This window comes from Terrapene carolina, unplaced genomic scaffold (assembly GCF_002925995.2).
Source record: "Terrapene carolina triunguis isolate 2854851 unplaced genomic scaffold, T_m_triunguis-2.0 Scaffold50988, whole genome shotgun sequence".
Lineage (NCBI taxonomy): Eukaryota > Metazoa > Chordata > Testudines > Emydidae > Terrapene > Terrapene triunguis.
In genome coordinates, this window is record NW_020715339.1 from 1,101 (window position 1) to 12,302 (window position 11,202).

At 46.2% G+C, this 11,202-nt stretch overlaps 1 pseudogene; it reads right to left on the reverse strand.

The window, feature by feature from the left end:
* Window positions 1-7,331: 7,331 nt before the first annotated feature.
* LOC112112403 lies at window positions 7,332-10,398 on the reverse strand (annotated as a pseudogene).
* Between the last annotated feature and the right edge of the window lie 804 nt (window positions 10,399-11,202).

The window sequence follows — 11,202 nt, forward strand, 5'->3', positions numbered from 1 at the left end:
TTACCATCTTCGATTTTATTTTTGGCCCATAGCTCCTGGTATTTTTCTGCAATGGCTAGAACTTCTGGGAGCCATGGGGGCCACATCCATTCTTCAGATGCCTTAAAGGCTTCTATCCAGTAGCTTGCTGAAATCTCCCCTGGTTCCCAGGAGGTGTTTCCCATTGGACCCTGGTAGCAAAATCAACCATCACTTTTAATTCTCTCAAGACACCCACTCCCGGGATCCCTTCTCCTCCGAAATCCATTAAGCCAAATTGCCCCTTAATTTCCTTTGCCCCACACAATACAGAATCCTTCTGCACAAGGAAACAAAGCACTTTGCCTCATTAAATCCCGGTGAGGTCTTAACTCCAGCCGGAGATTTAAACAGGCTTTTATTTTGGGTGCTCATTAAGGATTAAGTGGCACCTGTATTTAACAACACATTCTGTCCAAATGCCTCTCCTTCAAACTCTACATAAACCTCCCCCCACCTATCTGCATCCAAATGTGCTGCTATGGGGGAGCTAGGGGCACCCGGCCTCCCTAAGGAGAGGTGTTGGGAGGTGCACTTGGGTTCTTCCCTTTGGGTACCTTTGGCTTGTACCTTAGGAGCTGTTTCCAAATTTCCACTTGCCAGGGACCAGGGGCTGTACCCTGGCACCTGTCTCCCTTCTCCTGTCCTTTTCCCCTTGCCTTCCTTTAGACTCTTACCTGGGAGAGCTATTGCTTTAAATGGGGTTGCTTCATGAGGAGCCACAAATCCCCTTACGGCCATAAAAAGAAACAGCAATTTTTGAGCCTATTTTTTTTTAATTGACTATTTTTCTTAAAACTGTTTTTCCGGCAATCATTAGGATCAGTAGCAGAGTTAACATTCCTATTGCTTGGCAACCATAGCTTTAAAGACAGTAGAAATACTTTCAGCTCCGGCATTAACCCTTAACTTATAAAACAAAAAAGAAGTGGAGAGGGTGGGGGAAGTTAGGGGAATGTGGAGAAAGAAGAAGCGGAAGGAGAACATAAGAACGGCCATACTGGGTCAGACCAAAGGTCCATCTAGCCCAGTATCCTGTCTACTGACAGTGGCCAGTGCCAGGTGCCCCAGAGGGAATGAACAGAGAGGGGAAGAGAGGATGGGGGTGTGGAGAAAGAAGCGGAAGGAAGGGAAACCTAAGCCAATTTCCCTGCTGCCCTATCCTGGGGAGAAGAGTCTGACCTCTACCCATTGTTCCCCTCCTTGATTACCCCCTTGGGGACCAACCTTCCTCACCCTGGTGTTTATTATGGGGGCTATGGATGCGGGTTTCTGCAACTCTTCCAGTGTTCCAAGCAAGAGACTGTACAGAAACTGCCTGGAAGGGCCCATGATAAAAGGAAGCTCATGGAGATAATTCCTTTCAGAATTATAATAAGGATACAAGTCAGGATCCTCTTCTGATGCATCCCCCTGCCCTTCCCCGTTTATGACTTTCTCTAATCACTGCCACTGTTCCCTTCTGATCTTCCAACATGGCTTTGAAAGCACCATTTTGTCTTTTACAATTCCTGCGGTCTCCCCTGGGAATCCTTCAGTACGGCGCTATCAGCTGTTTCGCTCTCAAGTGTCTGCTGTTTCAATGCAGATACTTCCTGTTCCAACCGATTACTTTCTCGCTCACTGTTACATACTTGCTTCTGCATTGTCATGATCTGTGCTGTCTTTAGGGTAGATGGGGGGGGGGAGTTATTTTATTTTATTCTTTTGATTTTATTTTTATTTAGGTTTTTTATTCTTGCCTTGAGCTGATCTGTCTTTTTATTTACTACTATTACTACCGTCAGGGTTCCACCCCCCTCTCTGAACTCTGGGGTACAGATGTGGGGACCTGCATGAAAGACCCCCTGAGCTTATATTCCACCAGCTTAGGTTAAAACTTCCCCAAGGCACAAATTCCTTTCCTTTTCCTTGGATGGTATTGCTGCCACCACCAAGTGATTTACACAAAAATTCAGGGAAGGGTCACTTGGAGCCCTATCTCCCCCCAAATATCCCCCCAATCCCATTCACCCCCTTTCCTGGGGAGGCTTGAGAATAATATACCAACCAATTGCCTTAGCAATGTGAGCCCAGACCAGACCCTTTGTCTTCAGGACACTGAAATCAACCAGGTTCTTAAAAGAAGAACTTTATTTATAAAGAAAAAATATAAAAGAATCACACACCTGCAAAATCAGGCTGGAAGGTAACTTTACAGGGTAATAAAAAGATTTAAAACACAGAGGATTCCTCCCCCTCCCCCCCCGGGCTCAGCTTCACAGTTACAAAAAACAGGAATAAAACTACCTCTGTAGCATAAGAAAATTCACAAGCCAACCTAATGCATTTCTTTGCCCTACTTACAATTTCTGTTGTTTTAGATGGATTATTCCAGGTATATTTTCAGGAGATATTGTACCTGCTTGGCTTCTCCCTCCATCCGGAGAGGGAACAAAACACCAAATCCTCCCCCCGCCCCCAGATTTGAAAGTATCTTCTTTCCTCATTGGTCCTTCTGGTCAGGTGCCAACTAGGTTATTTGAACTGCTTAACCCCGTACAGGTAAAGTGATTCAGTACAGCTGGAGGGATTTTATGCTACTGTATACATAAAGGGGAAGGTTGCTACCCTTCCCCTTACATTTATGACAACTACCATCTGCTTACAGTGTTGCAGGAATGTCTTGGGGCCGGTAAAGCTTCCAGGCTTCCAAAAGACCATTACCATGTTCCTGTACAAAACCAGTCAAGCTGTTTCCCAAAATCATTTCCAGCTGTTCTTTCTTTCCAGATGTTCCCTTTCCTCCTGACATAATTTCTTACTCAACCAGGCTACCAGACCTGGGCCCTGACTCCCAGTACTGCAATGTATCCATACATTGACTTGTGGACTCTGAAATGGGGAAATTACAGGGTGCAACTCCCTTCTTGCACAGCAAACAAATAAACCGTTTGTACCAATCGTCCCCTCCTCTCCATCACTCCTGGCAACTGGTTTGCCAAATCTGTGACCCAGGTTTTTCAGAACCCAAAGCAATGGTAACTTAACGGTTTTTCTTCAGGTGATGTCAGAAATAAATCAACGGGGACACAGCTCCTCCATTTAATAAAATGATTGGCACAAACAAAAGTGCTTTTATTTAAAACGGCTTTTTATTAGGTTTGAAGCACACACACATCTATATATGCTGGAGCAGTAGAGTTAGAGCAGTCAAAACATTTATATTTACCGAACGTTTGAAATGCTTTTGAGGAATCCACAACCAGCCTTCCAGGAGCCCTCCTTCTGTCCAGTTGCTGAGCACTTGAGGTGCCAGATCCTTGCCCAAAGAAAAGCACCTTGGACTGCTTCAATGCGCACTTTCGAACTAAACTTGTTATACATTTTCTTTTGACAAAGCACATAACTTATAAGAGCCCCGAATAGGCTACCAATTTTTCTAGCAACAATTCATTATTCTCCTTAACCGCAAAGCAGCTTTAGCAAAAGACCTTACCAACACAGACAACCAGATTCAAGGTCAGTTTTTTACATTTTCCCCCTTCTTCTGAATTTGTCCTTTCACTTTATTATTTTTACTTCGTAAAACTGCAGTGTGCAGCTGTTTTTGTTCTGTCTTCCTAAGCAAGGCCAAATTATTCCTATGTGGTGTGCTTGCTTCTTTCTAAGTGCACAAGATGGCTGCGAATTATGTCAAATCCAGTTCCTTTACACCAAAGGCACCACTTCTCTCTAAGCCTCATGAAACTTTGGATCCAAATGCAAAAGGATAATTACATAAGAACGGCCGTACCAGGTCAGACCAAAGGTCCATCTAGCCCAGTATCCTGTCTGCCGACAGTGGCCAATGCCAGGTGCCCCAGAGGGAGTGAACCTAACAGGTAATGATCAAGTGATCTCTCTCCTGCCATCCTTCTCCATCCTCTGACAAACAGAGTTTAGGGATACCATTCCTTACCCATCCTGGCTAATAGCCATTAATGGACTTAACCTCCATGAATTTATCCAGTTCTCTTTTAAACCCTGTTATAGTCCTAGCCTTCACAACCTCCTCAGGCAAGGAGTTCCACAAGTTGACTGTGCGCTGTGTGAAGAACTTCCTTGTATTTGTTTTAAACCTGCTGCCTATTAATTTCATTTGGTGATCCCTAGTTCTTGTATTATGGGAATAAGTAAATAACTTTTCCTTATCCACTTGCTCCACATCACTCATGATTTTATATACCTCTATCATATCCCCCTAGTCTCCTCTTTTCCAAGCTGAAGAGTCCTAGCCTCTTTAATCTCTCCTCATATGGGACCCGTTCCAAACCCCTAATCATTATAGTTGCCCTTTTCTGAACCTTTTCTAGTGCCAGTATATCTTTTTTGAGATGAGGAGACCACATCTGTACGCAGTAGTCGAGATATGGGCGTCCCATGGATTTATATAAGGGCAATAATATATTCTCAGTCTTATTCTCTATCCCCTTTTTAATGATTCCTAACATCCTGTTTGCTTTTTTGACCGCCTCTGCACACTGCGTGGACATCTTCAGAGAACTATCCACGATGACTCCAAGATCATTTTCCTGACTTCTTGTAGCTAAATTAGCCCCCATCATGTTGTATGCATAGTTGGGATTATTTTTTCCAATGTTTCTGGTTTAATCATAGCATCCTTTGGGACCACAATAAATTCCACTGAACTAGGGAGCTGTGTTATAAAAAACAGTTTTATCAGGGCCTATATCAGCCTGGTGTCCTTCTCTGGGGTGAAAACCATCCACGGTGTACCTGCTAATAAGACTGGAGTTGTTGCCAAATCCTTGGCCTTCTTGAGGGAAAATGTACACTTCGCTGAAGTAAACTCCTTTATCAAACCAGGCACTTTTCAGTAGCCATGAGGAATATTCCCCAAACAGGCCCAATTTCTTTCTTTAATATGGTGGCACAGGTCTGAATTCGGGACTAGAAACAGGCCTGGATCCGAATCCCTGTAAACCACCGAAAGTGGGGGATCTATTCAAAAATAGACGTTCTGCAGCTATCTCACATTCAACACTGATTTCATTTTATACACATTTGCAGCATCTACAAAAGATGTGTTCAGAAAAAATGTGATTTCTACGTCCACATCTACACAGATAGGGACATCATTATCCATATCATAGGATTAGCTTGGAGATATATTAAGGAGTAAACTCTTGAAGGACCTAGACTATAACTACTTTGGGAATCAAATACAAGGGTATTTTGCCAAGTTCCAAATCACTGACTGAGGAATTCTCTCCTTGGGGAATCTGAGACCCAAAGAACTGAACAACAGTGTAATCATATGCAGTTTACTTTTGTTAGTTGTACAATTTGGGGTGTGCAGCTATTCACCATTTCAGAATGGAGATTTCCTCGGTAGCATGCCCAATAGCATGCCGTATTCTCTCCTGTTGACTGAACGGCACTTGTGTTTCCTCCAAATCATCGTGGTGGTGCGGGAGAAAAGCAAAAACAACATAAGAAATGATTATTTTAGTAAATGGTTATTGGTTAAAGACCCTAATAAATCTGAGCTTCATTCAGTCAAATGAAACTAATAGCCAATTATGGGAGCAAATAGACTTCAGAAAAAAAGAGAAAAACCCACATCACAGAGAAGTATAAGACACTTTCAGTTTCATATACAATGAAGTTCCAGAGCAGGTGATATATATGACTCAGAATCAGGAGAAGAGATTCTCCCATAGCATTCTTCTCTGATCCATTCAAAACTACGTCTCTCAGCACTTATTGAATCATCTTATTTACAAAAGTTAGCAGCATCGTAGTGGAGAAAAACACCCAACCTTCCCGTCTGCAAACAATACCAACTCAGCAGTAAAAAGCCCAGAAGTGGCTTTGCCAATAGATAGACACTGGGGCTTATACTCTGAATAATCACAGAGTTTGGGATCCATTCAAATTCATCTCCCAGGTCTGTGACGCTTTCATCTCCAGCTTTAATGAGCCCAAGGTCTGGTCTACGGTAGGAAATTAGGTCAGTATAACTCCATCACTCAGGGGTGTGGAAAATCCACGCCCTTGAGTGAAGCAGTTAAACCAACCTAACCCCCAATGTAGATAGCAGTAGGTCAATAGAAGAATTTTCCTGTCAACCTAGCGATCACCTCTTAGGGCTTGACTACACGGGCAAGTTTCTGCGCAGGAAAGCAGCTTTCTGCGCACAAACTGCAGACATGCACACACTGCCAAGCCACTTTGTGCGCAGAAACTCCTCAGCGACAGCGCTGCAAAAACCCCCACCTCAACGAGGGTCGTCAGGCTATTTGTGAAAAGGTCCAGCGCTCTATTGCCAGGGTAGACACTTGACTGGTTTCTGTGCTGTCATTGGCCTCCAGAGCTGTCCCATAAGGCCTCAAGTGAGCGGTCTGCTCATTGTTTTGAAGTCGGCTGCCCCTGGAGACATGCGCCCCTCTCCTTTCAAAGCACCTTTTCTGACAGCCTTGGCGTGCTGTGCTGATCTGCTCCGGGACATAAAGCAAACCACTAATGTGGAATGATCATGCTGTTGAACACAGAGGCATGTGTGTGTGTGTGAGTGTGAGAGACAGAGAGAGAGAAATTGCTGTGCAGAGAGCCCAGGGAGGAGGCGGGGGCTGATGTCGGGGTCTCCCTCTCCCTCAGGGAACTGGGATTGTCTAGTCTGCAGAAGAGAAGAATGAGGGGGGATTTGATAGCTGCTTTCAACTACCTGAAAGGAGGTTCCAAAGAGGATGGATATAGACTGTTTTCTGTGGTAGTAGATGACAGAACAAGGAGTAATGGTCTCAAGTTGCAGTGGGGGAGGTTTAGGTTGGATATTAGGAAACACTATTTCACTAGGAGGGTGGTGAAGCACTGGAATGGGTTCCCTAGGGAGGTGGTGGAATCTCCTTCCTTAGAGGTTTTTAAGGTCAGGCTTGACAAAGCCCTGGCTGGGATGATTTAGTTGAGGTTGGTCCTGGTTTGAGCAGGGGATTGGACTAGATGACCTCCTGAGATCCCTTCCAACCCTGATATTCTATGATTCAGGACTGGTTGCTTCCTGCTGCTGTCTGAACTTACAAGACAGCATGCTGACACACACTCTGTCCCCCACAAACACACTGTCTCTTTCCCTCCCTCCATGCACACACACACACTCCCTGTCACACACTCTCCCCCACCCTTCAGTCAATGTAGTAGGATGCCCATGGAACAATGGGATTGGGAAATCTGCCTTATGTGACGCTGTGCCTGCCCCATGAGGCATTGCAAACCCTTCCCAAAGCACCCTGGGACAGCGACCACAATGCACTGCTGTCTGTGCACTGCTAATGTGGCTGCGCTCCAGCATCACAAGGAGCACAGTGTGGACACGCAATGGCGCTTTAATTCCAGCGTTTTAATAAAAGGGGTGTAACTCGTGGTGCAGAAACCTACCAGTGTAGACTTACCCTACGGAAGGTATACGCCGATGGGAGAAGCCCTCCCATCGGTGCAGGTTGTGTCTTCACTGAGGAGCTACATCAGTGTTTTAAATGTAGACAACCCCAAATTTAGAAGCAAAGGGCAATTGCTAAGGACAGAGAGCTGAGACCGCGGCATCGCGTGACACTTCGGGAGGTGGCAGGGTAGAATGTGAAAAACTCAACATGGCTCAGAAAGAAGGAAACACTTCTGGGGTGTTGGGGAAGGCGGTCTCACCACCTCTCTTTCTTGTGTCACAGAGGCTGAAACAGCACTTTCTTTCCTGCTCCTGTTCTTTGTTATATTTAAATATATTTTAAAGAAGAAAAGCAATACCCCCCCTCCCCGCATTCAGCACAACCCAAGGCAATGTGAGAACAACTGGGAATGAGACAATCTGTCGACGAAGAGGGAATTAGATGACTGTAACCATTACTTTGCAGTGAGAGGAACAGTACAAATGTGCCTGCTCCATGAGACACTGCAAACCCTTCCCAAAGCACCCTGCGGCCAGATGCATCTGAAGAAGTGGGTTTTTTTACCCACGAAAGCTCATGCCCAAATAAATCTGTTAGTCTTTAAGGTGCCACCGGACTCCTCGTTGTTTTCGTGTAAATGTGATGCTCCAGGACTGTTTAGACTAGGAGAACTGATCGAGGTTAGGTCAGGCCACGAGGAAGTGTGCTAGATAATCGCAGCCATTATACACAGACTATGTTTTACTGAAAGAATAGTTGTGTTTTTACCTGGCAATATCGGGTAGATTTTATGTCAGTGGAGTTCACTGCTGTCAGCCTTAATGCCCCAACCTGGGGCTGTGGGACATTCCTGGTAGGAGAGGGACACACTCCCATGACTCATAAGACAAAGGAGTTAATAGAGCAAGAGGACTCACCCCAAAGAATGGTGAGCTTTAAAAGGCACAAGAGGGCAACTCACTGGTAGATTTGAGAGACCACGGTGAGGCAAATGATTCAAACAGCCTGACAGGCCACGATGTGGGAATCAGCAAAAGTATTAAAGAAAAACAATGTTTTGTTGGCTCTAGACAAGGTTTTTGTAACATTGATCTCCCTGGGGCATTCTCGGATGGTAAATAAGGGCTGAGGGCTGACAGAAGCTTTTCTTCCAAGAAGCATCTTTGGGGTCTCTCTCCTGTGTGGATCCTCCGACGTGCAGGAAGGGCTGAGCGCTGAGCGACACTTCCCCTGCACTAGCAGCATGGATAGGGGCACACACCTGCATGGATTCTCCGATGTGCAATAAGCCAAGTGAAGGTTTTCCCACATTCACAGCAGTCATAGGATCACGCCCCTGTGTGGATTCTCTGATGTCGGATAATAAGGGATGAACTCGGACTGAAGCTTTTCCCGCACTCGCAGCATTCATAAGGTCGCTCTCCCATGTGGATTCTCTGTGTAATAAGGTGTGAGCAGCAAGTGAAGGTTTGCCAGCATTCATAGAGTCTCTCTCCTGTGTGGACTCCCTCATGGCTAATAAGGGTTGAGCTCCGAGTGAAGCATTTCCCGCACTCATAAGGGGGCGCTCTCCCACATGCGTGCTTTGATGTGTAACAAGAGCAGAGATTCGAGCGAAGCTTTTCCTGCACTCGTGGCATTCGTAGGGTCTCTCTCCCGTATGGATTCTCTGATGTGTGATAAGGGATGAGCTCTGAGTGAAGCTTTTCCCACACTCGCAGCATTCATAGGGACGCTCTCCCGTGTGGGTTCTCTTATGTCTAATAAGGACTGAGAGCTGAGAGAAGGTTTTCCCGCACTCGTGGCATTCATAGGGGCGCTCTCCCGTGTGGATTCTCCGATGTGTAATCAGGTGTGAGCGCCGAGCGAACGTTTTCCCGCACTCCCAGCATTCATAGGGTCTCTCCCCGCTGTGGCTTCTCTTATGGTCAAAAAGGCCTGAGCGGCTACTGAAGTTTTTCCCACACTCACTGCATTCATAGGGTCTCTCTCCCGTGTGGATCCTCTGATGTGCAATAAGGGACGAACTCCGAGTGAAGGTTTTCCCGCACTCACAGCATTCAGAGGGTCTCTCTCCTGTGTGGAGCCTCTGAGGTGCAATGAGCCGTGAGCTCAGCGGGAAGGTTTTCCCGCACTCATAGGATCTCTTCGCTGTGTGAATTCTTTGGTGTTCTCTAAGGTGTGAGCGGCTACTGAAACGTTTCCCACACTCAGTGCATATGTTGTTTCTTTCTCCTGTAGGGTTTCTCTTCTGGGCTGTGGTTTCCTTCTGGTCCTTGGGAGTTTCCCAGTAATCAATGGATATACTCATGTTCTCTCCTGTCTGGTTTCCCTGCTCTCTCTCTGGCCTGTGCTCACTCTCACAGGCTGTTCCCTGCTCATGACTCATGGACACATCCCCTTTGGAGCTTTGTGATAACCCCACGTATGGTCCCACTTGCTCAGCATCTTCCTGCTGAGGTTTCTGCTCCTCGTTCTCATTCAACATCCCATTACCTGCTGAGAAAGAGAGAGAAACCTCAGAAACAGGGATGGAAAAGGCGAGGGCAAACCAAAATAAGTGCTAGAGAGACAGAAAAAAAATCAGGATCCGAATCCCACCAAACTCTTTCCCACACAGGGAAAATCTACTTCTACAGCCCATGGGAGGGGAGGTCAAGACAGGAGCTACTGCCAGGGGTCAATCAGGATGGGTAGGAAGCCATGAGCGATATTTGCCATGAAGCTATGACAGCTGCTTGGAGCAGTCCTGAACTCAGAGAGCTCAAAAGGTCCTTGTAGGGAATCCCAGCTGTTTCCTTGAGGCACTCCCAGCTTTTGAACTGGTTTCATGATTCCTCACCTGTGTGGGCATCCCTCCAAATCTCTCTTTCCTCTGAGCCCTGGACATCTGGGACCCCTGGCTTTACCTCTCCTTCCAGCTGGGAGATCACATCAGATTTGGGAACTGGAAACCCTGCTTAGAGAAAAGAAAACAAGTGAGATCAGGGGAGTTCATGGGACATTCGTCACAATAAAACGTTCTAGTCTTTTAACTCCCATTTTAAAGCAGTAATATGCTGGGGCCACCTCCCAGGTGCTCAGATGTGTAGGACACGCTGCTTAATGAGGGGTTTAACTATCCCCATTTCTGCTGTGAACACACACAGCCAGACAATCAGGCTGGACAGCTGTGTGTCTGGGGTGGTTTAGACACAAGAAATCCTGCATCTTGGTGGGGGGGTGGGAGAGGTAGACGAGATGACCCTTGTGGTCCCTTCTAGCCCTGTGGTTCTAGGGTTCCCCTTCCCACCTCTCCAACACCCTCCTTTCCACTACTTGGTGCCTCCCCATTATTATTATTTCTATAATTAATTTATTATTATTATTACTGTTGTGCCTAGCAACCCCAGCCAGGGACCAGGACCCCAATGTGCGGGAAGTTCTACAGACACAGAACAAAGAGACAGTCCCTGCCCCCAAGGCGCCGACAGTCTAAGAATCAGACAAGAGACGTATGGATTCAGAGAGATGGGGGGACACAAGGAAAAAAAGGGAAGAAGGAGGATCTGGGGAACTATAGGCCAGTCAGCCTCACCTCAGTCCCTGGAAAAATCATGGAGCAGGTCCTCAAGGAATCAATTCTGAAGCACTTAGAGGAGAGGAAAGGGATCAGGAACAGTCAGCATGAATTCACCAAGGGCAAGTCATGCCTGACTAACCTAAATGCCTTCTATGACGAGATAACTGGTTCTGTGGATATGGGGAAAGCACTGGACAT